The 26,870-nt window shown below is 39.2% G+C and overlaps 1 long non-coding RNA gene across 1 annotated transcript; it reads left to right on the top strand.

The window, feature by feature from the left end:
- The first annotated feature begins 458 nt into the window (after positions 1–458).
- Positions 459–25,122, top strand: LOC150016437 (uncharacterized). The gene is made up of 3 exons (XR_016510050.1): positions 459–523; positions 22,456–22,645; positions 25,017–25,122. It is a non-coding gene; the product is annotated as an uncharacterized LOC150016437 (long non-coding RNA).
- The last annotated feature ends 1,748 nt before the right edge of the window (positions 25,123–26,870 follow it).

Here is a 26,870-nt window from a genome sequence, read left to right as displayed (position 1 = left end):
AAGATCTGGTAATACAGTTAATTATTTAAGAGTGCGACTTTGGAGTTAGCTGCTGGGTAAGAATTTTGGGTCCGGCATTTATTAGCTGTGTTAATTTGGGCAGGTTGCTTCTCAGCGACCGTAATAGTTCCTACCGTATAAAGGATATTTGGAAGACCAAATGAGTGAATAGGTATAAAGAACTTAGAGCAATGTCTGATGATTATTAAGTGCTGGATAAAGCTGCTACTCATATTATCTGTCCAATGAAACCTAAAAGAAAGCTGGTGCTGTGTGAGGCTTCGAGTCAGATTTTCAATCCCAATCCGGAGATGCATTAAGGAGGCACGGATTGGCTCACTCCCTGCTTCTGAGGCTGCATGTGAGCTGTGTGAGACAGCGACAGCTGCACAGCCATCCTGCCACCCTGAGAAAGCTTCAAGAGAGCTGCCTGGGCGCCAACCAGAGCCCAGACTGCTGCACCACAAACCGACACCGCCAACGTGCACCAAGGATCACACCTCCGAACTTCTTGTTTAATTAGGTAACATACTTCTAAATTGCTTAGCCCACTGCAGTGGGCATTTGGTTATTTGCAGCTAAGAGCACTCCTAATCGATACGGAGTTTATAGGTGTTTGTGTGGATTAAATAGATTAATACTATATAGAGAGCACTTAGAGTAATGCTTGGTCTATAATGAATGTTCAATAAGTGATAATTATCATTATTACTTGTTTATTGTATTTGAGCATACCTTACATATATTGCTAAAAAGGCAATTTCTGGGTCACAGAGTATGTGTATTTCAAACTTTAATATGTATCATCAAGTTACTTTTTAAAGAAGTTAACAACAAATTAAAATGACAGTATCTGTTTCAGCTCATGCTTGCCAACACTCTCTAACTTTTCTAATTTTTAGGTTGAAATTTTATTTCAACTTATGTTTTTTTTAATTTTTAATTTTTAGATTTTATGTATTTACTTTAAGAGAGAGGGGAAGGGATAGAAAGAGAGGGAGAAAAGCATTCAATGTGTGGTTGCCTCTTGCATGCCCTTAACCGGGGACCTGGTCCACAACCCAGGCATGTGCTCTGACTGGGAATCGAACCCATGACCCTTTGGTTTGCAGGCCAGCACTCAATCCATTGAGCCATACCAGCCAGGATCAATTTATGTATTTTTAATTGTTGGTGAGATTAAACATCTTTTATATATTTATAAGTCGTTTGTATTTCTTTTTTCTGTTACCTGTGTATTCATGATCTTCACCCTTTTCTTTATTGAATTTTAAGAACTTTGTATATATAGGGTAAACCATCACTTTGTCATAAGACACAAATAGAAATTTATTCCTTAAAAATACTTTTGTCATGCAAAATCTTAATTTTGTAATAAAATTTATGTCATCATTTTCTTGCTTACAAAAACCTTTCCCACTCCAAGTTCGTAAACAACACAAAAATTATGATCCTATATAATTCTTCTATTACTTTCATCTTTAGAAAACATTTGATTGATGGATCCGTTTATATTTGGTAAGAGACATAGCTTTATTCTTTTGCAGAAGGCTGGCCATTTTCCCAATACCATTTTATTTAATGATTCTTATTTCTCCATTGATTTTAACATTACATATATTATATATTACATTGTCTACATATATTTTGAACTGGGCTTTCTATCTTATCTTATTGTTCTGTTGTATATACTATGCTAATACCAAATGGCTTACTGTAGAAATACATTTATATAGCAATTAAGTTATATCTCACTTATTATTTCTATTTTTATGAAATTTTCTGGCTATTCCCATGTATTCATTTTTCCAGAAGGACTTTATATTCTGTTTTTCTAATTTAAACAATTCCATTGGCATTTTAATTTGGATTCCATTAAGTTAATTCATTAATTTGAAAACTGGCACCTTAACAACATTGAAACCTACTGTTCAAGGATAAGGTATGTACTTTTTGTTCCTGAGTAGTTTCCCTCATAAAAAATTATGCTGACTTCTTGTTCAGCTTATTCTTATATATTTTTTTGTTTTGTTATTTAAAACGGTATTTCGTCCTCTATTATGTAATCAGAGCTATTGTGTGTATGAGTTTAGATAAGTTTAATGACAGTCTTTATGCCTTCTTAAACAGAATATGCCTAATATAATTTAACTTTATATTTTAGCACAGCTTGCTACTATTATGTAGACTTATGTGACTAATGTGAAAAACATTAAATAAGCTATGTAAGATATCATAATAGATGCCAGAAAATGATGGACCAAATATTTAGAAGCACTGGGGGTCAAGACTGCATACTCTAACACCAAAATTGGACAAAGACAGCTTTGCCTAGTGTCATTAAAGAATGACATTGACTAAATTAAAAATCAACCTGTGATATGTAAATTTAGGAGTCTTCTATTTTATTTATTTATCTTGTTTCTTTAACTTAAGCTATATATTTTTCCAACTTCAATGTTTTTAAAATTGAGAAGTGCTTTATAAACCATATGTATATCTTCCATAATAATGTTTCTTCTTACCATTGAGAAGTTCTTTAGCATAATAATTGATGGCATTTAAGAATTGAAAAAATACTATAATAATATTATAACTGTTTAAGTTCTGCTGGTCAGTCTAGGAAAACAAGGATGGTTTAGTGTATTTAGTAATATGATTATTTACATGTGATGTGTACAGAATAAAATATATAAACTTTTTGAGAGATGTTGAAAGATTTGGATAAAATTTAATATTTAATTTTTTTAAAACAGTCAATAACATTTTAGGTAAAGAATAACAGTTTAGCATCACAAAAATATTTCAAATCAACTACCACCATCTTTCTTATAATAAGACACTAGAGTGTAATATTAAGGTCAGGATAAAGAAATGAACTCCTCTGTCATTGCATGGGGTACAGTTCTCTATGAGTTCTAAGTTTTGATGGATTAATACAAAAGGCATACATGTTGCAAAGGAGGAGAACATGAATTGTTTAGACAAACTTTTTCTCTTTCTGAATTAAATTTTAAATTAAATTTAATAAAAAATAAAAAATGCAAAAATAAATAACTTTCTCCTATACTTGTAGCCCCTAGATCAAAATTAAAGTGGAAAAAATACTGTCCATAACAATAACAATAGTGTTGAAAACTTAGGAAATAACTAAGAATGAGTTGGAGCAAGTTGAATAAAATCATAAAACTCTGCTAACAGACACAAAAACAAACACATGGGGAATCATATTGTCTGTTTATACAGAAATCCTAAGTATGTGACTATGTAACAATTTCAAGAACCAACAAACATTTAACAGCTTTCTGTCCTTAACTTTGATTTTAGGGCTTTAAAGTTTACTATCCCAATGCAAACATTAAAGTCATCACACACACACACACACACACACACACACACACACACACACACAGGCTTACTACTCAGTTGACTCGTTATCATTTGTCTGTGCTCACCCAGTTTTGTCTATAATTAGCAATTACTTTTTTGCTTCTGTCTTTTGCTTTTGACTAGAGGAAGACAAGCTGAACTGTACAGTTTCTCCAGTGCTCTGCTCCTCTGCAGAGATGGCACACATCCTATTGTTAAGAGTAGCATATTTAGGGGAGTTCTAGCATTTGATACAATTGAATGACCTGTTTTCAACATGACAGCCTGATATCCTCTAGGGTTAGAGGCATTAAACAAGGTATTCTTTGCATCCTAAAAGTTGTAGTTGTTTTCTCCCCCACCTTTTGTCACTCATTACATTCCACTTTTGGAGTGTTTACTGGTTTTTGTACCTGTTTCTGTGGCTAAGTGATGTCAGCATGCTGACCACCATCTTTCTCCTCAGCAGGTTTTGTAGTGTTTTGCAAAAGGTAGGCTTGCTATTTCATCAGTGGGCTCTTCCCATCTACACAGCAGCTTTTACTAGCTGCATTTGGTGCTGCACTGCTTCTTTGCTGCTAAAAAGTTTCATATGTTTTTCTACCTACTTATGAGTATGAAGGTTTTATGGGAGACTGGCTGTTCTAGAAGGCCCTATTCTGGACAGCAGAAGCTCACATGGAATTGTCCTTACAGATAAGGCAATGAGCAAATTTTATTACAAATAGAATCAATGTGTCCATTCATATCCGGATTTAATTTAAAATAATTTTATAGTAAACATTTCTAATAATGGGTGACAAGATTACAAAAACTAACATTTTCTAGCAAGAATTGTGTGCCAGGCATCACACAGGGCACTTTACACAATTATCATTATTCATAGTTTGTTTGTTTTTATTTTTTACGGAATTTATTGGGGTGACATGGGTTAACAAACTTACATACATCTTAGGTTTACAATTCTATGACACATCATCTGTACATTGTATTGTGTGTTCCCCACCCTGAGTCATAGTATTGATATTCTGTAAAGTCACTACAAACACTGAATGAGAGAAAGCTGAATCACTGCTCCCAGGGGAAGTACAGGGTTACGTTCCTGTGAGCCTTGGTCACATTTTTTGTCAACTAGTCAACACATAACTTTGCTTGCGACTCTTTTTATTTTAAGATACCCTGTTTAATATGTATTGTTCATTGATGCATTAACACTGAACTCGTGGTCATCAGCACTATAGTTCATGCCTGAGTAAAGCTTATCTAATATGTGTATTTTTTCTATAATATACGTCACAGCTTCTTGTCCTTAGAAACACTTGACAGCACTTCAGCTCTACATTTGCAAGCTATTTTGTGAAACAGTGAATTACTAACAAAAAGGAAATAAAGAGCAAAAAACTAAAAATAAAGGTGTTAAATAGGCCATGAGAAGAACAACTGTTTACAGCAGCAATTTTCAACCTGTGTGCCACAAGAATATTTAAAACATGCAGTACCTGACTATTTAGACAGGGCCACTGACCTCTTTTCGTTAGATTGTCAAATTAAAAAAATGACAACAGCTATCACAACAATAGCTGTCTGGTGTGAATGAATCAAAATTATACCTATTTTTTTTGTCAGATCGGCAAAAAGTACATTGTTTGGTGCGCTGCAGAATTTTAGTAGTTAGTTATGTGTGCCATGAGATGAAAAAGGTTGAAACTCACTGGTTTGCCAGATGAGGCCTGACAAAAGAAAGCACTTCAGCTGCCCATGTGTGTCAAGCAAATCAAATTTTGCACCGCTCTGTGCATGTCCACAAATGCCCAGGAAAGTGCCACAAGTATTGATTTTGGAGTTACAGATCAATTTTGGCAAGTAGGCTAATTTGCAAAACTGAATCCATGAATAATGAGAATCAATTGTATTTGAATTTTCAATTAACATTTAAAGTAACTCTTAAAGATGAACTTTGGTATATCTAACTTACAGGTGAGAAAGCTGAGGAATAGAGAAGTTTTATAATAGAGAAGCTTTAAGAACACATTGATAGTTTGCAGAGCTCTGTTTGTTCAATTCAAAGACCTTCATTCTTTCCACAATAGGTTTCCAGATATGAATAATGACCTTTTAACTCATCTTCCTTGAAAAACCTGAATATATTTGCTATATTTAAAATAAAGTGCATACTCACTTAAAAACAGTCATATATTGATCTGTGTAAATTTCCTGGGCTGCTTTCAATCTTTAAAAAAATATTTGAAAGTATTAATAGCAACAATATATATGTGCACATATTATTCCCTCTTAGGTTCCTGACTTTTTATTCAGAAGGATTTAAGAATATAATTATGAAGAGGCAGAAATTATGACAGTAGTTCTCAACCATAGCTTTATATCAGAATCACCTGGGAAGTTAAAGGAGAAAATATGAATGCCCAAATCCCAACCTGGGCCAATTAATCAGAATCTCTGTGTGTCAAAACTTGACATTTATAATGTATTTAAAAGCACCTCAGGTTATTTGAATGTGGAGTCAGATTAAGATCTATTGAATTGGAGATATAGAAGCCATCCAACTCCATTCACTTCATCTTCCTCAATAAGGAGTCATGAAAAGTATGAAGAAAACGATAAAGATTCATCATGTAATTTCAAAACTAGCTAAACAGTTGTAAATGATAATCTAACATCTTAAACTGAAAGAGGAAGAGTCTCCCAGTTTGGAGTGGAAAGGTTATCATCATCCCTTCTTTCTTCCTTATCTTAGGTTAAGAAAAACCCTAATCTCATGGGACCTTGGTAGAAGATTTACAATCACACCAACATGGAAGATAAGATTTAGTATCACTATAAATGCCCAGAAGCAGGAACTTTCCCTATTTTGCTCACCACTAAATTTCTAGAACCTAGTACAGTGCTTGAAACTATGTAAGCTTTATTAAATATGTGATAAATATATTAATGATGCTCCTCACTTATTTGGGAATGTATGAGCCAGGGACTTTTAATCCTTGATTAATTCCCCATTCATTTATTCATGGACAAGCATGCCTTCCACGTGGCCATTTACCATGCAGTCTACAGAAGATTTTTGTTTTCTTTTTTCTTACCACCAAGAAATGTATGATATTGTTGCATGGACAAGACATGTGAAATATTAGTAATCCATATTAAATAACTATTTTAGGAGCACCTCATTGAATCACAAAGATAGTGAGTACTGCTGTTGGGAGGGTGTTTAGGCAAAGTTTTACAGAGTCACTGGGTCTCTAAGTGGCTCCTGGAGAACCTTCAGGCTCTGTCTGGGAAAGAGCAAGTCAGTCGAGGGAATATTTAACACATGAAGTGGCATCGACTCTTCTCTATAGGCCTGGCTATGGAGGAGTTTGGGTCTGGAAAGTGTGTGAGTACTAGGAATTAGCAACAGCAGTCTATTTTCTCTGCTTTTTGAGATTTTTATTTTCATTGCATATTTGAAGAGTCTCTATTATTTCCCGAGGAGTCAAGTTCCTTTTTTATGTGCAGATTGCACTGCACATTAAGCACGCTCACATGAGAACAGCTTCAGGTTACAGTTCTATTTGAAGCTTTTCTGTGTAAGGAGTGATTCAGCCTTGATTTAAGAGTATTTCTCATTATCATGCATTTTCCTTGTAAACTGATCTTCCCTCAATTATACTGTGCCAGGTGTATGTGCATGTTTATCTGCTAAGAAGGCAGAAATATTTTTATCATACCCTTTCCTAGCCAAGAGAATCTGGAGGAATAAGCATGCGTGGTGATTAAGCCTATCAATATTCTTGAGTTCTTGGCACCACAATCTTCACGTACAAGGGGTACCATGAGCCAATTATAGTACCAAGCCAATCTTGGAGTATTTGTGTGGACCTTGTTTTCTTTTGAGATGTGTGAGGCACAGTTACATGTAAAGTCTTCAAATATTACTATTATTGTTGTTGTTGTTGTTATTCTTATTTTAAAATGTATGCCACAGAAGCATTGTCTACACTTGGAGTGGACCAAAGAATGCCCCGCAAGAACTTTTGTGTGTATACGACTCAAAAGTACTCCACATTATTTAGCTACATAATTCCAAAGTTGCATTTTTAACACTCTCTGGAAAGTGGAGAGGGTTGCAGGTTTTGAAGAAGAGAAGGGGGCAGTTGGGGGTGGGGTGGGGACTGGGGAATTCCATAGACTAGCACAGACTTCAGCATCTTATCCCTGCTAATCTCATAATGTTCTTGAGCTCACCCACAAACAGCTGCAGAGGTTAGTAAAACTTTTCTTAACCCTGAACGTACTAGTCTCCTGCAAACCCAGAAAACCACACAAAGACCAGCTGGCGTTTCTCATGAAAACAATGGATTTGTTTTGTGCTTCTCTCTTTTATCATTTTATATCTTAGAAATGTTGATTTACTCGATATTAACTGAGTAAAGCTCCTATGTGCAAAACACTGGTTAAAGAGAGCAGGGAATTCCAAATAGACAGAATTACTTCCTGATCACCGGGAATGATCATTTCCCAGTGAAGGAGAGTACTATATAATGCACGGGAAAAAGTGATTCCGAAAATCAGATTATGAATGATAAGAGTAGGATGAGATCACCGCCGACTTGGGAAATTAGGGCCGTAATGCAGTATTTCAGCAGACCACTCTTGAAGGACACCTAGACCCCTCACCGTGTGAGGTGCGCGCAGGCAGGGGCCAGCTGCAGTGCTTGCAAAGCACGAGAGAGCGACCGGCGCAGCTGGGCTGAAGGGAGACTCACAGATGATGGCCATGCTGAGAAAGCGGAACGGGGGTTTGGGGCTAATTGTGGGGAGTGATGAAGCCTTTCTCGTTAATGAGCATGTAACTGAAGGTCAGCTTTAGGGAAATGGCCTCCCTGCTGGGCACTCCCGTTTTGGAGACAGAAGATGGAGACACTGTAGAGTTTAGGGGGTAAGAACACTAATTCTGTACATGTCTATAGAATTTGACCTTTTTAATGAAGTGCTTCCATTTTATCTCATTTAATACAAGTGGGGAAAACTCCAACTCAGAGAATTTCACACCTTTCTTGGTAAAACCAGAACTCAAATACTTCTCTGTGACTCCCAAGTAGGCTCCAGGAATGCCTCCCAATTCACCATAGTCCCAACTGTTCCTAAAGGGCTTAATTCTGTGAACTGAGATGGTAGTGGTGGGGGGAAAAAAAGAAGGGGATGAATATAAAAGAAACTGTAAAGAAAGGACCCCAAGCCTTGGTGACTAATCTGTAGGGCATGGCACTGGGGGCAAGAGAAAATCTAGACTCAGTTCAACTCCTGACATTCTTGAAGCTTTAATGAATGGTCTTTCAGTTTGCTGAATTCCTAGAACCCACTGTCCAAAGCTCAGTCAGTCAGTTTATTCCTTACAGTATACTCTCTGTTTCCTGAGTGTTAGTCTTTTATCTCCAAGTCTATTAAATGCCTAAACATGAGACACTACTTTGTTTATTTTCATTGTATTTCTCATCTGAACTGCATCAGTACTGGGAAAATATGAATAGATTGATGAGATAATGCTTTATCATGTACTTGAAATACATCTTCTTAGGCAATAGTTTGGCAAAATATATATACCTTGGAAGAGAGAAGAGTACAGAGTAACAGCACTGATTAATACAATATTGACATATGATTTTTCCCGATCTAAGAGGGACTAACGTTTGAACACGACTCATTTATCTGTCAATATCTCACAGTTTCTTTTCCTAGAGGTACTAATGGTGAAGAAAAGCTTTTTTGTTATAAAAGGCTTGTGCTGAGATTACAGTTATTTACTCATAAAACAAATGTTAATGGTGCCTCCTACGATATAGGTACTGTCCCATGGAAATGAACCAGCGCTCTGAAACCCTGGTGCTTCATGCAGGCAGAGGGGTTGGTTCCCTTGGGGCCATATACCAAGGCAAGCAGTTCTAAACTAAGACAACTGGAAATGCTACTGTTAATAGTGTATCAGAAACTGCGTAGTTTTTTTTTTTTTTTTTTTGCCAGGTCTTGCTAAGTAACTGTTTATTTGCACTCAATACATTGGGAAAAATGTGCTAGATAGTTAAGTCACTGACTTGGGATGCAGCAGAGTAAGAGAAATAGCACCTTGGTCTTATGCCTCAGGTGAGTGTGGTACTAGCTTTGTGGTTTTGGTGAAGTACTTAACCTCTGCAAGTCTCCTTTTTCCTAATCCATATAGGGGAGAGGAAAATGATTGTTTTGTTTATGTTCCAATGTTATTGTACAGATAAAATGACAATAAGTATGAGTTTTGAAATAAAAGCTGCCTGTGATACTAACCACTATATAAATGCATGGTAACTTGATTATTGAGAAGCAATCAGCAATTAATTACTGATTTGGGGGTCAGGTATATATATTAGGATTTATGTTGAGCCTCTCTTATGGCAGCATATCTTCAAATCTGAATTAAGCAAAAATCACTCATCTGTGAGTTTTCAAGTAGCCAGAGTGGTTTTCTGGACTAGATGTCATGCTTTTGCATCACAAGCCCCTACTCAGGTGACATTGACATCTTGGTCCATGGGCTGGTATATGGATACCACGAATGAGACCGTGTAGCGCAGCAGTTTGCGCTAGGTCTCCAGACTAAGACAAACCTAGGTCTACCCCTGAACCCTGAATTCAACTAGCACTGTTGCCTTGAACAAGTCAATTAACCCAGTGCTAGAATCTTCTTCCCAAGATCGCTAGGAGGATAAAATGTGACCATGCCCATGAGTGCTTAGCACGTGGATGGCATATTATAGATGCTCAGTAAATTCTATCTGTGTCAGTGGCGGTGACTGAGAAAGGACACCAGAGGCCAATGAGCTGGACTTCAACCTCTGTTTTCTTACCTGGGGCTGGTAAGCAGCTATGTTTACAAGAAATACTTTCAGTGTATAGTTTTTCAAGCCCATACTTTTTCATGTAATGTTTCTTCAGCTCAGACTCTGGAGCTGGTGGAGAAAGAAAATTTAAAAGTACACTATTAGCCCTTACTCTTTCATTACAGAAACTGCCTACAGGAGCTCTTTTGTAGCAATATCTTTGAAAAGCTGTAGAGATTTGTCTTCTATGAAAGTGAACTGCCATCTGTTGGTCCTCCAGGCATTTGCACAAGAAAGAGTTGTAGCCCTTTTTTTGGATGACTAGTGCCTGGTACCCATTCCCTCTCTATTTGGGTGAAGGTCTCTGAGCAAAGCCCGTCCTGGACAGGCCACTCTGATTGGTGCTGAGTAGTTGTTTCCTGCCAACTGATAATGTCCTGCTGGCTCGTGTAATTCAGCTTTGAATGACTCAGTGTCATTTGTTTCGGGCATTTATTTTTAGTACATTTTGCCCCACAGATACATCTCAGAGATGTGTCTCTTCCGTCGGTCTCCCTGACTCAATGCTTCTGTTTAAGTGACATGTAAAGCCTTGTTTCCAACTCTTTATACCTAAGCTTTTCTACAGAATTTTTCCTCCTTACGTCACTGAAATAGCCACACAGAGCTACAGGAATGAGCATTTATTCACATTATGAAATGGGTTCCTTATGGTTCTGAATTCAATATTATAATACATATCACAATAGGACCATTCCAAGCACACACGCATTTACAAACAAATATACATATATACTTATACATAAATATACATGTATATATATTACATATATTTTTGTATCATCATTTGACATCAATATATTGCCATGTTAAAATAGACACATAAAATACATTTACTTATACATATATAACTTATATATAAAGTATACAGGTGGCTGTATATTACACATAGGTATTTTATATGTTTTGTATCATTAAGTAGGTTTGGATTCTTCTGTTTTCTGTTGGGTTTTATACCTTCCAAATTGTTCAGAATATAAGCACGTAAGTGTGTAGTAAAGAATATTTCAGCTGCCACATGTTGGTGCTTGCTCTGGGATGGGATGTTGAGTGTCTGCTCCATATTCAGGAGGTGTTCCACTGCATTGGAGCTGTGCTATCTAACAAGCTATCACCATCTCACGATCTGTAGAATAAACCAGGCTATTCGGATCCTTTGAGGAATTTGCCTCCATAAAGGCTGTCAGTGCAAGTTCTTCTGTCCACAACTGTGTGTGCTTGGTGTGAGTTCTGATCCAGGACAGTTTTATTCAGTAGAACTTGCAAGGTTCAAAATGTATGAATTTAGTTTTATTGGCAATTGATCATACTGATTTAAGAATGAATGTGTTTCTATCTTCCCCTCTTTTTAAATGTATGTGCTTTGTCATCCTGGCAGGTGTGGCTCACTCAGTTGGAGTGTCGTCCCTATTAACTGAAAAGTCGCGGGTTTGATTCCTGGTCAGGGCACATGCCTGGGTTGCGGGTTTGGTCCCCTTTTGAGGTGTGTATAAGAGGCAATGTTTCTCTCTCACATAGATGTCTTTCCCCTTCTGTCCTTCCCTTCACCTCTCTCTCAAATCAATAAGCATGTCCTCGGGTGAGGATAAAAAATCTATGTGATTTGTCATACATTAACACAGAATATATTAACACACACACTTGCACATGCAGAAAATAGTCAATACTTCTTAAGTGTGCCCCCAACTTGTCTGCTGAAAAATAAAAACCTTTAATGAGTATAATTTCAATCATGCAATCTTGTTAGCTCAAAGGGAGCTGCAATAGCCCTTGACAGACCCCAGCAGAAATAGCTCACTGCATGAAAACCAACCACACATTTCTGCTTTTATGTATACATTGGTACTTGTTGACATACTACATATTACATTGTTTCAATAGGGCTTCCTTAGAAAGGTGTATATCTTGGTAGTTAAAACGCACTGCATTGTAAAGTACACTTTATATCCAAAATGTTGCTCTCATAGGAAAATTGTAATTACAACATTTAGACTGTATAGCCAAACTATGCTGCTTTGTCTTGTCTTAGTAAAACCCATACTAAGCTAAAGAATCATCATTGACAAAAAAAAAGATCACCTGGGGATTTAGTGGAATATGGAGGGTGTAGGTTGCTGAACAATTTAACCACAGTTCTGCTTCATTATTTTTGGTCACAGCTGCAGTCTGGAAGAGACCTAAATGCAGACCTTTTTTAGTCTCTGCAAATCTTGTTTTAATATGGAATTTGTTTATCACAGCTTTCAGAGAAGATGGTGGATAGTGATGTATTTTTCAGCTAGTGACATATTTTGCCAAAGAGGACACGTTTGCCTAGTGAATTAGTAAGTCCAGTCCTACTCACACATCAGTCATTTCCTTTCACTCTTACCCTGAATTTGAACTCCCTGGCTGCTTTTATCATCATATCTGAGAAAGTGAATGCTTGGTCCTAAGTATGAATGTGGATCAGTATACACTTGGCCCTTTGGGCTTAGAGAGAAATACAGGGATTCAGAATCATACTGCCCACAGAATATTTCCAGTTCAGCTATGGCAATTTGATTTTCTCCTTTCCACTCTAAAAATCTTGAAAATAGCATCAGGAGATTTTCTCTTTCTCCCAAACGATTCCACTAACATTTCTTCAGAAGTGTATTTTTCTTGTTAGAAATGGAGAAACTTCTACCCTGGCCAGTGTGGTTCAGTTGGTTGGAGCGTCCTCCAGGAACCGAAAGGTTGAAGGTTCAATTCCTGGTCTGGGCACGTATGATCCCCGGTCTGGGCACATATCAGAAGCAACCAATTGATGTTTCTGTCTTGCATCGATGTCTCTCTCTCCCTTCCTCTCTCTCTAAAAGCAATGAAAAAATGTCCTTGGGTGAAGATTTAAGAAAAGGAGATACTTCCACATGTTTTCAGCAAATTCTCATTTCTGGGTAGGCATTATGATCTCAAACACCCTTCTTCAGATGGCTTGGCAGACATCTCACACCTATTCTGTGACCACCTTGAAGCCAAGCTAATCTGCAAATAAATTAGTCTATGTAGAGAGAAGACTCAGAAAGAAGGCAAGGACATGGGCTGGACAAGGAGCAATTGTGGAAGGTTTGTTGTTTTCTAGATGTTTTGTGAATTACACATGACAGTTTATGTTTGCCCTGTGCCTTCAGAGAAGGAGAAGTGGCCACTTAAGTTGGAAATTGTTATAGTGATGACAATAGTAGCAACACAATAGAGGAGAAGAGGGAAGAAGAAGATGAAAGGAAGATGAAAGTCATTATCCACAACTTGACTGTTTTCTTAAAGATGTTTCCAATAAGGGATGAAAGTGCCACATAATTTGCTCAGGCTTCCTTTTTCCTTCTTCTCTGAATTATCAAAGCCACCAGTAATGAAATGGATTTGAAACCCAGATAGAGTCCCAGCACCCACTTCACTGTGGACAGGCTGATCTCAACATTTTCACCAGAATGGATGTTCTTTTGTTGTCCTGGAAACAGATGTGTTTGCCCTTTTAGAGACATGCAGATCAACACATTGTGTCTTGAAAAATCTCCAATATGCTAAGTTTAGCCTCTCTCCTAATGTTCGTAAGCTTCCATTCACTCCTTTGAGACTAAGTCAGGCTTCCCAAAGAAAACACCTGCAGTTGGTGAGAATGGGACAGGCCCCAGAGCCACTTCAGTTATTTCCATGACCCAGCAGCATAAACTATTGGATGTAGAAAAGGCCTCCTTATCATAGGTGAGTGAAAAGCTAGGATTAATTCAATCCAAATGTCTAGTGGATGCAATCCAATTTTACCATAAGTAAACAGTTTTGCTTAAATGATAGGACATTGTCCATGACACACTGATTTTCAATGCTGTGTAATTGTGTATGCACGTAACAACTGTATGTCCCTTTTCACTCATTTATCAATCATTCATTGAGGACCAACAATATGCTAGAAACTGATGAATTGTTTAAAAGGATATGTTTTTTCAAAAAACAATTTTAGGGAGAGGAGAAGGGAGGGAGAAAGAGTGGGAGAGAAACATTGATTGGTCCCCACTGGGGACTGACCCTGCAACCAAGGCATGTGCCCTGACTGAGAATTGAACCGGTGACCTTTTGGTTTGTGGGTCAAGACACAACCCACTGAGCCCACACCAGTCAGGGCTAAAGGTATATAATGTTTGGAGGAGTAAATATTAAGTAGGAGAACAAGCACTGGTGCAAATATTTTGATTTTTAAATGTTTTTCATTACAGTAAACAAAACAGAAAGGCTGGAGGGAGACCTGGCATAGTTTTTAAAGGCCCCCCAGGTATACCCAGGAAAGAGGGTCACTAGGTTAGACCAGGCAGGATTAATTGACTGTCCTCAAAGACATGCTTTGCAACCTTGCTCATGACAAGTGTCAGCATCCCTTGGAAGTTTGTTATGAATGCAGAACCTCAAGCCGCTTGATAGATCAACTCAGAATCTACATTTTAATAAGGTCCCCAGGTAATTAGCAAGTATGTAAAAGTTTGAGAAGACCTACTCTACCATGTCACACTCAACAACTGGGTTACAAATTTGAAGCCTATTTCTCAGCCTCGTCCCTTCCTCCTTCAAACCTGCATCAGAAGCCTTGCTAGAGGCACTGGGAGGCTGCACTGTGCAAGCAAGACACATTTTCTGGTATTTGTCAGATCTCCCAGAGTAGTGAGAACGCAGGCCCTGGATGCTGTATATGGCAGAGAGAAGCAAGTGTGTTCATGGCAATGAGTCCAAAATATGCTCTTCATCAGAGAAGCAGGAGATAACCTCTGCAAAGTAACAGAGTGCAGCCTCTGCACTCACTGCGCGTGGTAGAGCCGTCACAAACTGCTTTATTGTCAATACAAGGGTGGTGACCATGGAGAAAGACATCTCCCGTATATGATTCAGTAGAGACTTGCACCATTCAGACCTCCTTTTCCTTATGCAATCAGGGAGTCCCTCCAGGGTTGGGCTGTGGAATAACCCTACCTTATCCCTATTTCTGCCTCTCTTTCTCTTTTGCCATCCCCTTCTCTGCCTCACTGTCCACTTCTAGTTCTATCTCTGGGTCCATCTCTTTCTCCATCTCTTAATATATCTAGCCAGTTTGCCATTTTCCAAACACCATCTGAACTGGTTCACAATAAAAGCACTGGATAAAGTCATGCATTGCCCCAACCTCTCCTGCCTCCCTGTCCTCCTCTTGTGCTCCTGGAGTGCCTTTCTTCACCATTGCTGTATATTTGGCCCCAGCCTCCTGGAGGTCATGGTCCACTCTCTGCTCCCCTACATTGTCTCTTTTGTTCCCTCTCTCCCAGACTCCTGGCTGCACCACCCCAGGTCTCCTGCTGCCTTGTACCTCCTCTGGGATTGCACCTTGCTTTTATCTAATGTGTGCATGCATGCCTTGCCTCTCCAACTAGACATAAAAACTTTTGAGGGTCAGGCCTACGGCTCTGGGAGCCCCAAAAGCCATGCCCCCCTGCTGTACTCCCAGTAGGAACTCAGCAGCTGTTATTGAGTGTGTGCTGCTCTCTGTTTCTGTCACAGGGTGCAGAAGCATAGACAGAGCACCGACTTTGAGCCAGAACCTTGCACTATTCACTGAATGACCTCCACCAGGATATTTAAACTCTGTACCTCAGTTTACTCATTTGTAAAAAGAGGGAGTTGAACTAGTCATCTCTATGTTTCTTGCCAGCTCAGACTTGCACTATTTCTGTTAATACCCAACGCTAATGCCTTTGCTGGTACTGGCTGCTTTAGAATCCACTTTCATAGGCATATGACTTAACTGTCCATAGAACAGTAATGTCCATCAAGTTCTCTCTAAAATATAGAAAGATCTGATTCTGTCATCCTCACCAAGTTAGGTAGGCTGCCTCCATTAAGGAGGCTGGGGAAACAGATCATAATTCACTCCCCAAACGCTGAGTTGCTATCACGTGTCAGACACTGCCAGAGCCTCGGCAATACAGCCCTCCTGGCTGGTGGGAAAGGCAGACAAAGGGACCACCAGCTGTGGCACAGCTTGCTCTGTTCCACCTTAGAGGTTCACACAGAGCACTGTCCCACAGCAGGAGTGTTGGGATTATCAAAGAGGTGACAGTTCAGGGGAGTGTTTTAGCATGAGCAGGGGTGGGGAGCACAGAGTTTCATGGCACAGGGAGTGATGAACACAGAAATGAGATTTGGGGGAACTAAAAACAGTTCAGTGTGGCTGAAGGCAGATGTGGTTGGAGAGGAGCCGGGATCAATGGTCCTGCCAACCTGGATGCCTATCTAAGAAATGGGAATTGAGGTGGGACAAGCCAGGGGAATTCCCTCTTCCTCACAAAAGGAGCCTCATTTTCCACAAACTCCCGGCCAAGAGCTCTTTGGAAGAGCCCGGCCAGCCTGGATCCACCTGGCCGAGACGCAGATTCTTCTTCTTCTCAGAGCTCCAGGCACCACTCCATGAGGCAGGAATTAGGAATTTTGGAAACAACAGAGAAAGAAAGAGGGAGGGAGAGGGAGGGGAGAGAGAGAGAAATGGAGAGAAGAGAGACAGAGACATTCCAAAGGCTATAGAAACAGCAAATAACAGACCCAGGATTCACAGCTAGATCCTCTGCCAATGAACCCAAGGCTCACTTCCTCTTAGCTCTGGGTCTTGAAGAGTTTCAATGTGTTTTAAAAATCTGTTTAAAGCCATGATATTTCTATAATTGGTTCTTGTTTCCTGCTGTCATTGCTGCTCACCACGGCCAGTCATTTTTTCACCCTGATCCTTAAGCTGCGTGAACACATGGGAAAGGGACGAAGGAGAGGTGGACGCTGGGGGCCAGAAGCTGTGGGGACCTGGAGCAACTCCTCGCCCCTCCCGCTCTGCTCCATTTAACTTGGCTTTGCAAAGGCAGACCACTGGGGACTGGATTTTTAAAAAAATCACTACTGACTCCCCTTCCCCCCACATGTGAACCCTGTAGATAGGGACTAACAAAACAAAACAAAACAAAACCTGGTGAAATACTCTGAGATTTCTTGAATATAAAGGACTGTGTAGGTGTGTAATATCATTAACACTTTTTGTTCAAGAAATGATCTTTACAAAAAATAAAACATATGTAATGTTCAGCTTTCCTTCCAGATTGGCCTACTGCCATATTTAACATAAATATAATATTCCTTTGGGTGCCTATAATAAGGGTTTTTTTCCATGACTAGTTAGCTCCTGACTTCAGAATTATATTATGTAATATCATCTTTGCTCCATTACTGGTAGTAAGGAATCAAGCAGCCAACCCTGATGACCTTCAGTTCTTAAAAAAGAAAAAGAAACATCTCCAATACATCAACTAAGTCTGTTAAGACAGAACACTTCAAAAGATCACATGGATGTATAAAATTCAGTTTAATTAATTAATAAGCAACTTCCTTGATGGTGATCCCTTAAAGTGCACTGGAAGTTCATTCATGGGTACTGACCTATTTGCGAGTCAAGCACCAATTTACTAGTGTATGAGACATTTCTCTGAGCTCCTCCTGGGCTTGGACGATTTTCCCAGTTCACTCTAAGGTGAAGTTAAGCAGGATTTTAAGGATGGCTCTAAAGCCACAGCAAGCTTTTGAAGACAAAACACTTGTATTTGTATCTTAAAAGACAGGCCTGATTATATATTTATGTTCTTCCTGAGAAACCTTGGTTCATCTTATCCCAAAGCATGAAACTCTTGCTTGGTTCCAGCCTGTTTGTTTTTCACATTGTGAACTATCCCTGGTATCCAGTATTTCTTGTGGGAAAAAAAAAAAGGCCTTATTTTTAAGAACAGTTTTACGTATGCAAAATATTTAGAAGATAGTTACAGAGACTTCATTTATCTTCACAACTAGTTTTCCTTATTATTAACAGCTTACGTTAGTGTAATACATTTGTTACATTAATAAACAAATATTTCTTTTTCTGCTTCAGGACCCTATCCAGGATACCACATTACATTCATTGTCATGTCTGTTTAGGGTCCTCCTGGCTGTGGCAGTTTCTCAGGCTGCTTTTAATGACCTTGACAGATTTGAGGAGCGCTTATTGAGTGTTTTGAAGAATGTCTAATACCGGGATTTATAGGATGCTTTTCTTGTGATAGGCATGGAACTGTGGGTTCCTGGGAGGAAGACCACACAGGTAAAGTGCCATTTTCCTGACATCATATCAAAGTTCCACACTATCAACATGATTTATGAACAGGTATGCTGGTGTTGATCACCTGGCTAAGGTAGTGTTTGTCAGGTTTCTCCAGTGAAATGTTACTCCCCACCGCACTCTGTTCTCGTTGGAAGGAAGTCACTATGTGCCGCCCATTCCTAAGGGTGGGTAGATATGCTCCCCCTCCTTGAGGGTGTTGCACTTCCATAAATTACTTGGGATTCTTCTGCTTGAGAGATTTGACTCTTATTTTCCAGTTGTTACTCTAGTCATTCATTTATTTATAACAGTATAGCTTCATGGAAATTTATTTTCTACTTTGGGTTATAACTCAGTACTCCTTTATTTTGTTCCTCAAACCAATCCATCTTTGGCCATCGGGGGCTCTTTCAGTCACCATCTGTGCCCCTTTCACATGCCACTTAATATGTTGATTTAAAAATCTTTAAAAATTTTGTTTAAGCAAGTCCTTCCTTTCTGGCACTACGAGATGCTCCAGGCCCATCCTGTACCCTTGCTTTACAAGGGTGGAAACCATCTGGTCACCAGTGGTTGTCCCTTGAAAGAAATTTGCCCCCAGCCTTTGAGTCAGCCTGAGAGTAGTAGCTTAAACCCTGACACTGACTGGTCCTGAGTGGGGGCAGAGTCATGTCCTCCCCACCTAAGAAAGTGGCCCAGGTTGTAGGCACCACTGTGTGCAGGTGTGAGGGAGGATGACGCTGACAGGCAGGTGGCAGGAGACAGAAGAATAGCAGATGGAGGTTGCAGCAGGAGGGGCAGCTCTCTTCCCGAGACCAATCTCACTTTCTCAGGTAAGAGACCGATCATCTGCAGCTGAGAACAACCATCCAGCCAACCTGCTCCATCTGCTGACGGAACATCTGAGTTGAGGCAGCCAGTTTTAGAAGATGTTTGAGGGAATCTTCGGTTTAGATGGGAGAGAGAAATAGGGCGGGAGGGCAGAGAGGGAAGCATCTCCTTGGTGTCGCATGCCAACCCAAATGAACAACTAATGAAAGCAGATTGTATTGAGCAGATTTTAATATAAATTAGGTTAACGATGACACATTTGAAATAGTACACTGAAAAATAAGTCTGTAATAACAAGCTAACAGATGTTGGCATTTTTATTATTAATTATACATTTCATTATCATCTGATTATTGTCAAACATCATTTGACAGGAAAAATTGTATAAATGATTCATACATGTTGTTACATTGTTAAGGGGTACTAGGGTCTGTTTTATTAATGAGTGACTTGAATAGTCTGATATCATTCTAAAAAATCTCAAGTTTAATCAAGACTTTTGACTCATACACATGTGTAACAATAATTCTTATTTAATTGTGCTAATCATGAGAGGATCTTGAAGCATTTCACATCCTGACTTGTCTTACCTTTCTATCCTCTTTAGTGCGAGGCCTACAGAAAGGAGGTTTAGGTTCTCAAGGAATATTACTGAACAAATATAATGGAACCATTGCACATCATATTATTGTCATTTCTCAAAAAGATCTCACAGAGAAACTGTAATGAGATTGCTGTTCTAGCATCTGGGGAACTAAGCAATTGGGTTTTTGTCTCATATAAGCAAGATGAAATTAAGAAATCAGTAGCCTAGATAGCCAGTCACTAGACCAATAAAAATTTAAACGAGTTTTTGCCTCTCATGCTCTTGGTCAAATCTGTTAATGTGACCTATATGTTAGAGGTAATCTCTTTGTCCAGCAGTATAACTCTTTTACTTGGATGTTATTCTAGTTATGGTTTGCTGGCTATGTCAGACAGTTTAGGCACCATAAGAAAGCCTTGTGATTTATGTGTTGCCTGGGACTTATATGGACAGCTGGCCCCTCAATGGTGTTGGAGCGTGGGTCACTGATGAAGACTGCCAGGGTTGGTGTGGAAGCATCGGATATCCCCCCCCCCCCCCCCAATGATGCATTGGTAACGTAGTTGGCGGTGCTTAGCAGAAAAGGGAGCTTGTATTATTAGGTCAGTGGACAACTGTTTTATTTGCGTGATTGAAAGGTTCTAAAAGCCCTTCTGAAAATATCAACTCCCAAAGCTTATCACAGCATCACAATTCTTTGCTAGCTTGCCTGTGATTCCCAACATGAGAGTCACTCCCCTTGGAACACTGGTAAGATGCTGGCAACAGAAAGTGAGTGTGAAATGTTTTCATATCCTCAGCATAGAGGTAGGCCCCTGGGCTCCCTGCCACTGATAACCTTGGAAAAAATGTCTCCTGTGTCATCCAAGTGATAGTACCCTGGGGGTTAAATCAGATTAGCAGATGGCCAGATGCATGATTCCCAGCCTATAATGGGTGATGGAGCATGAGTAGAAATGTAAGAAGAGTCAAAATGCAATATTAGTCATCAGAACCTCTCTCAGGGAGAGTGCTGCTTTGGGTGGAAAGGAGTATTTTACTAGCTTCTTGGAGTGAAGTCTTCTGGTGCATGCTCTAGTAACAATAGGTGCTAGTCATTCCGGCTTTGTAGAGGATGTATTCAGATCAAAGTAGACCTTTTATTTTGCTGAGAAGATGTGCAAACATTATGTTCAGAGTTGATTGCTGAGAACTGCAAATGGGGTCTGAGCCTGTCACTCCTGGGCCCCCTTCTTTCAACAGCATTACACTCACACCTACTTAAATGCTCAACCACTGTTTCAAGAACACTGATTTAATCGGGTATACAATTATTAACCTGCTAACTGCATCCACATATCTCAACCCAGCTTACCACAGCTAGGAGCAGGTACGGGGCTGGTAAAAAAAAAAATTAAGGAACCTCCAATGAGGAGAGATCAGCTAGAAACCCTTACAGGAGATTTGTATCTGCATATGTCAGGTAGAGTTTGGGGGCCCTTCTGCGTGGCAGGTCCCAGTGCTACAGCAGTGCTATTGAGGGACAGAAACTACTATACTGGCTTCTTCCCTTTGACCCTGGTACAATGCTGCCTGCCTGCTGGGACCAGAAAACTGTACTAGGGTCAAGGATAGTCTCTTGCCTGGCCATGCGATGTTAATGCTGTTAGGAGGCATGAAATCTTAAAAGAAAGTGAAAGAAAAGGACTGGCTGGAAGGCGCCACCTGGGGTTTGGGTAATTGCAGAGGCGGGAGCTTTGAGAGTATCCTAGCCAAGGCAGACTCAACCTGATGAGAAATCTGGGGCAGGCACATTCAGGAGATGGCTGTGCTCTATGTTGAAAACTAGAGAGATAGAGACAAAGAGGGAGGGAGAGAATGAGGGAGGGAGGGAGGGAGGGAGGGAGGGAGGGAGACAGACAGACTTACAAACAGCCTGCACTTCCCTTATAACCAGTTTTATCAGGGACAAAGAGGTGCATTCTTGTCCCCATTGAGTGTCCCCATTGAATGTCATGCTGGTGCATCCACGATCAGCATTAAATATCAAGAATATAATTTAAGTTTGAAAAAATACTCTTAATTCAGAAAAGAGAAAATTACATGTGGTGCTTTAAAATTTTATTACTATTTTTAAAATAATTTAATGATTTTCAGTAAGTTATAAAGTTGTGCAACCATTACACAACCTAGTTTCAGAACATTTTCATCATCTCTAAAGAATTTCTCCTACCTGCTTCCGGTCCATGCCACTCCCCATCTGTGTCAGTTTTGAAAGCAAAAGCAATATACGCATGTGGAATATTCAAGATTGCCTCTGTGAAAAAGAATTGTGTGCTTCAGGTTCCTAAATAGAATGATCCTCCTCAGTAATAAGATTTTTTTGCACTTAAGTTTTGTAAATTTTTATTTTTTGGTCAAGGGCAGTGTTTATTGATACTGAAAACTAGAAGAGACTTTCTGACTCTCACCCTGTATATTTAGTTAAAACATGTACAACATCTGTCACGCGTACCTGCTGGTGTGGTTGCCTGACTGCCAAAAATCAAATACTCAATTTTGGGTGTACGTTTTAATGCTCTGGTTTGGGGTGTTTTCTGACACCAATAACCAATTCTCTAATTTCCCAGATGCCAGCTGCGTGTTCAACAATGCAACTCAATTCTGACATCAACTACCCAGAGTTAGCACAGAACTCAAAGCTGAAGGGCTCAGTCCCACAAGAATGCCCTCCACTTCAGATGCCATCCAACGCCCTGGGACTTCTATAATTTTGACTGACTAGCTATAAATCAAGGGTTCCCATGACCCCTTCCTCAGGTATGATAATTTGCTGGAACAGTTTACAGAATTCAGAAATACACTATACTTGTTCTCACTAGTTAATTACAAAGGATGTTATAAAAGTACAAATTGACAGCCAGATGAGGAGGTATATAGAGGTCCAAAACGTCCAGAGTTCAGGAGCTTCTTCTGTCCCATGGAGCTGGGGTGCACCAACCTCCCAACACATGGATGCATTCACCAACAGGGAAACTCTCTGAAGTCGATTGTTTAGGAGTTTTTATGGAGGATTCATTTCATGGACAAAATTGACAAAATCATTTGCCATGTAATTAGTGCACTCTCTAGCCCCTCTCCTCTCTCTGGAGGTTGGGTGTGAGGCTGAAAGCTCCAAACTTCTAGTCAAGGCTTTATCTTTCTGGTGACTAGCCTCCATCCTGGAGCTATATAGCAGCTGCCAAGCATCACCTCATTAGAAGAAAAGATGCTCCTATGAACCTATCACTCAGGAAATTCCAAGAGTTTTAGGGGCTCTTGTATCATCTGGGTCAAAGATCAGATCTCTTCCTATGACACCATACCTAAAGACCACCTGAAAAAGTTCCAGTTCCATGGGCTTAATCTCTAGATTCTGATCTAGTTGTTCTTGGTAGGGTCTGAGTAGGGATAATTTAAAAAGTGTTCTAGGTAAGTCTAAGATATAGCTGAAGTTGATAATCACTGTAAAATATTTGTTGATTATCTCCTATATGCTTAGTGGGGCATACTGGACTTTATGGCAATTACAAAGAAAAATAGAACTTATTTCAATACCTCAAGGAGTTTATAATTTAGGGTTAGGATCAGAGAAGTGTATGTATGTATGTATGTATTATAAAAGAAAGAAATATGATTAAGATATGCTATTAAGATGTAATAAAGAAGCAATTGCTTTTGTCTGGAGGGATTGGAGAAAGCTCTACAGAGCTGGGGACCTGTGGGCTGGGCTTTGAAACGTGAATAGAACTGTGACAGGCAGAAAATGTGTATTAGGCACTGCAGTCCCAGTATATGACTTAACCTCAAATGTCATAGACAACTCTATCTTGCAATGTTACTCTGGAGAAAAAAATAAAAGCTGTTCTATTGAAAAATCCAGCTACACATTTATATGTTTAACAAAGATTCTTTATTCCTTACTTACTCTACATAGAACTTGTGGCAGGCAAATCAGGAATTTATGCAAAGGTCAGGGAAGACCAAAATCAATATATACAATGTTCTGGTACACACCATTCTGGCTTATGAGGTGTGTACTTGGTAGATATTTGTACAAAGACACTTGGCCCATTTCATACCAGTTGCCAATGCAAAGTCTGGGAAAGAAAATGTGGTGAGGTAGATTCATGGAATAACATGTGCCCTGATGTCAGTACTAATTTGCAGGACTGTTTATTTCATTAGCAGAGGGTGTTTGAATCTCAGGCCAAGTCTGTGCCTTCTAAATCTGCCATGATATGGTATAATTATTTCCTAAAGGAAAGTTAAATGTTTATAACATCTGGCTTCCATTAGGAGGTTGTAGAGAACACACAGTCCACACAGGGCTTGTCGTGGAGCTGCACAGTCCAGCACTCAAATTCATGGCCATGAGATGACTAAGCAGGTGGCTGTAAGTATCATTTCCAAAATTAAAAGAGTACACAATGAACAAGAAAAAGCACCGAGAAGGTGTATGTAAAAGGCCATTTCAGGAAAACATACCATAGCAACAGCAGCTGCAGCAATAACAAACCTATTTTTTTCTGAGCCCTTGAATTCATTTTTCTTGGTTTCTTGGTAAAATGAAAAAATTGAAAACTCTTATAGGTTTTTTTTTTTTTTTAGGGTGACAAATGTAACATTTTATTGAATAGCCTCAGTTCCTTCAAGTCTTTGGGGAGCTGACAACAACAGTTATTCAGAAAGTCCATACACGTAGTTTCCTGGGCATTTCTGTTAAGAAGAGCACTTCTGAGTTGGAGTATCAGTGACATGCCCATTGGAGGTCAGCCACACACTCAGAGAATTCACATTCTTTGTCACAGATTGGAGCATCAGTACATCCGGGGGAACTGCGAGCTTACTCTCTGTTACCAGGCTCTTGCTGGGGAAATAGCCTTAGACCCCCTTTTCATGGAAAGCTAGCCAGGCTGTGGCAACATTCTCTGCCACCCCCTTGTGAGCGATGCATATGCATTTCCATATGCATTGTTATCGGGCAGCCTGGTTGGAGAAGTCTTCTGGTTCAGGAACTCTGTTTGCCTGCAAAAGGCTGATGATCTAGGAGCAAGTTACATATTTAAAAGTTTACTAATGCTCAATCTCTCTTCCACTCTCTGCTCCCTCTTTTTCTTTCTCTCTCTTTCCCCTTCCCACCTCTCTCCAGGCTTTTCATAACCTCTTGCCCCTTCAAGTCCTGAGAAATCTTCAGCTAATGGATGTCTTAACTTGTGGTCTCCAAAAAGAGGTTTGGAAATTATTATATTGACGTATAGGAGAAAAATATATGAAATAAAATTTGTCTATAGTTCTTTGCATCCTTTTAAATTACTTCCTTTTAGATAAATGTATCAAGTTTAGTAGTACATAATCATGCACGTAAATTTATAAATAAATATTCATATTTTTGCAAGTATTCTTATTGGTATTGTACTAATCAAGATGCAAACACCAAAATTGTAGAGCCTACCCAACTAAAGCCTGCTTGGCAAATGATGGTCTGTCTCCTAAAGGAGAGAGATTTTTACAGCTTTCAGTACTGACTCATCTAAATATTTTGTTTCTGTGAGTGTTTATGGATTCATTCACTTCAATCATTTAAAAATTATTATAACATGTAACAATTAGGCCATAAACTAGGTAAATGGCTTTGGCTCAAAATTCTTTTTCCTCCTTCTGAGCAAGATATTTCCCCAAAAGAGTTTTTGGGAGAAAAATGATTTGTCAACTGGAATTTTAAACCCAACGGTCTTCCTTAAACAAAAAAGAACATTTCAAACTTATATATATGTGTGTGTGTGTGTATGTATATATACATATATACATACACATAAATATACATATATATGTGTGTGTGAAATGGTGACAGTAATTAAACTAAAAGGCTGTTGTAAAATTGAATGACACAATGTTCATTAATATAGCATGTTGTTAATTGGACACAATTTAAAAATGCAATGTAGTAGCATTTCTGATTCTCAGAAACAGTAATTCCCTCCCTCTTCCAGTCTACACTAAATAACCTCATTTTTTCCAATATCCCCTCAAAATATATTGCATTAGTTTATGACTTGGTGACTGAAAGTGGCTGCTTCCCTCTGCTGAAGCCACAGAGGAGGTAAACATCCCTTCCCTGTTGAATACATCAGACCTCATTGAATGCATCTGGGAAATATGAATTTGTCCTGCATTTTCTTTCTGTAATGGCCCTTCGTTGCCGATTCACATTTATCTCATGGTTAGTTATGTGTCCTAAGTGTTTTTCTACTATGTTTATGCTTAGCCGGGCTATATATTTGTTACTAGACTTGTGTTCTTTGAAGGATGGCCTGCCATTTGCCTATTACCTGTCAGCTTTGCTGATGAAGTCATTTTGTAATCTTTCAAGAACACATTCTATTTTTATTCCCATATCTAGAGTTCTGGTAACCCCATCTAATTTAATATTATGTACAAATTTGTAAATATATTTGTAAGTTCTTCATAGAGCTGATGAAAAAAGATATGTTCCCTATCAGAATGTATTTGAGAGAACTTCCCAGGCCAATGCCTTCAATCACACTTTTTTATCTGACTTGGGCTAAAAGAAATGCATGAGGCAGTAGAAAAAGTGCAGTGATGTGGGCAGATGCCCAGAGCTACGGGAGGATGCAAGTATCGTTCCTAACAGTCTTGGAAGATGAAGGAAGTCTTCCAAGAACATGTGGCATCTATGCCAAGACAGGTAAAAAGTGACCAGGGGAACATGCTAGAGACTAGGAACAAAGGTCTGAAGGTGAGAGTGCCAGCTTATATCTTGTCTGGGTGCTGAAAGCAGTTCTGTATGCCATAGGGGACTGAGGCTACTGGTGAGAGATGGTGGGCCCAGTTCATAAGGGGCTTTGTCAGCCTGGCGGAAGATGAACTTTGAGGTCACTGGAAAGACATGAAGGGACTCTTAAAGTAGAATCCTGGCACTCTCAGATTGTTTTGTAGAAAATTAAAATTATTCTTCCTTAGGTGTGATAAATGGATTAGAGAG

The sequence above is a fragment of the Furipterus horrens genome, unplaced genomic scaffold (assembly GCF_987537825.1).
Source record: "Furipterus horrens unplaced genomic scaffold, mFurHor1.1.pri manual_scaffold_3, whole genome shotgun sequence".
NCBI classification, from domain to species: domain Eukaryota; kingdom Metazoa; phylum Chordata; class Mammalia; order Chiroptera; family Furipteridae; genus Furipterus; species Furipterus horrens.
This window is presented reverse-complemented; position numbering and strand designations above follow the sequence as displayed.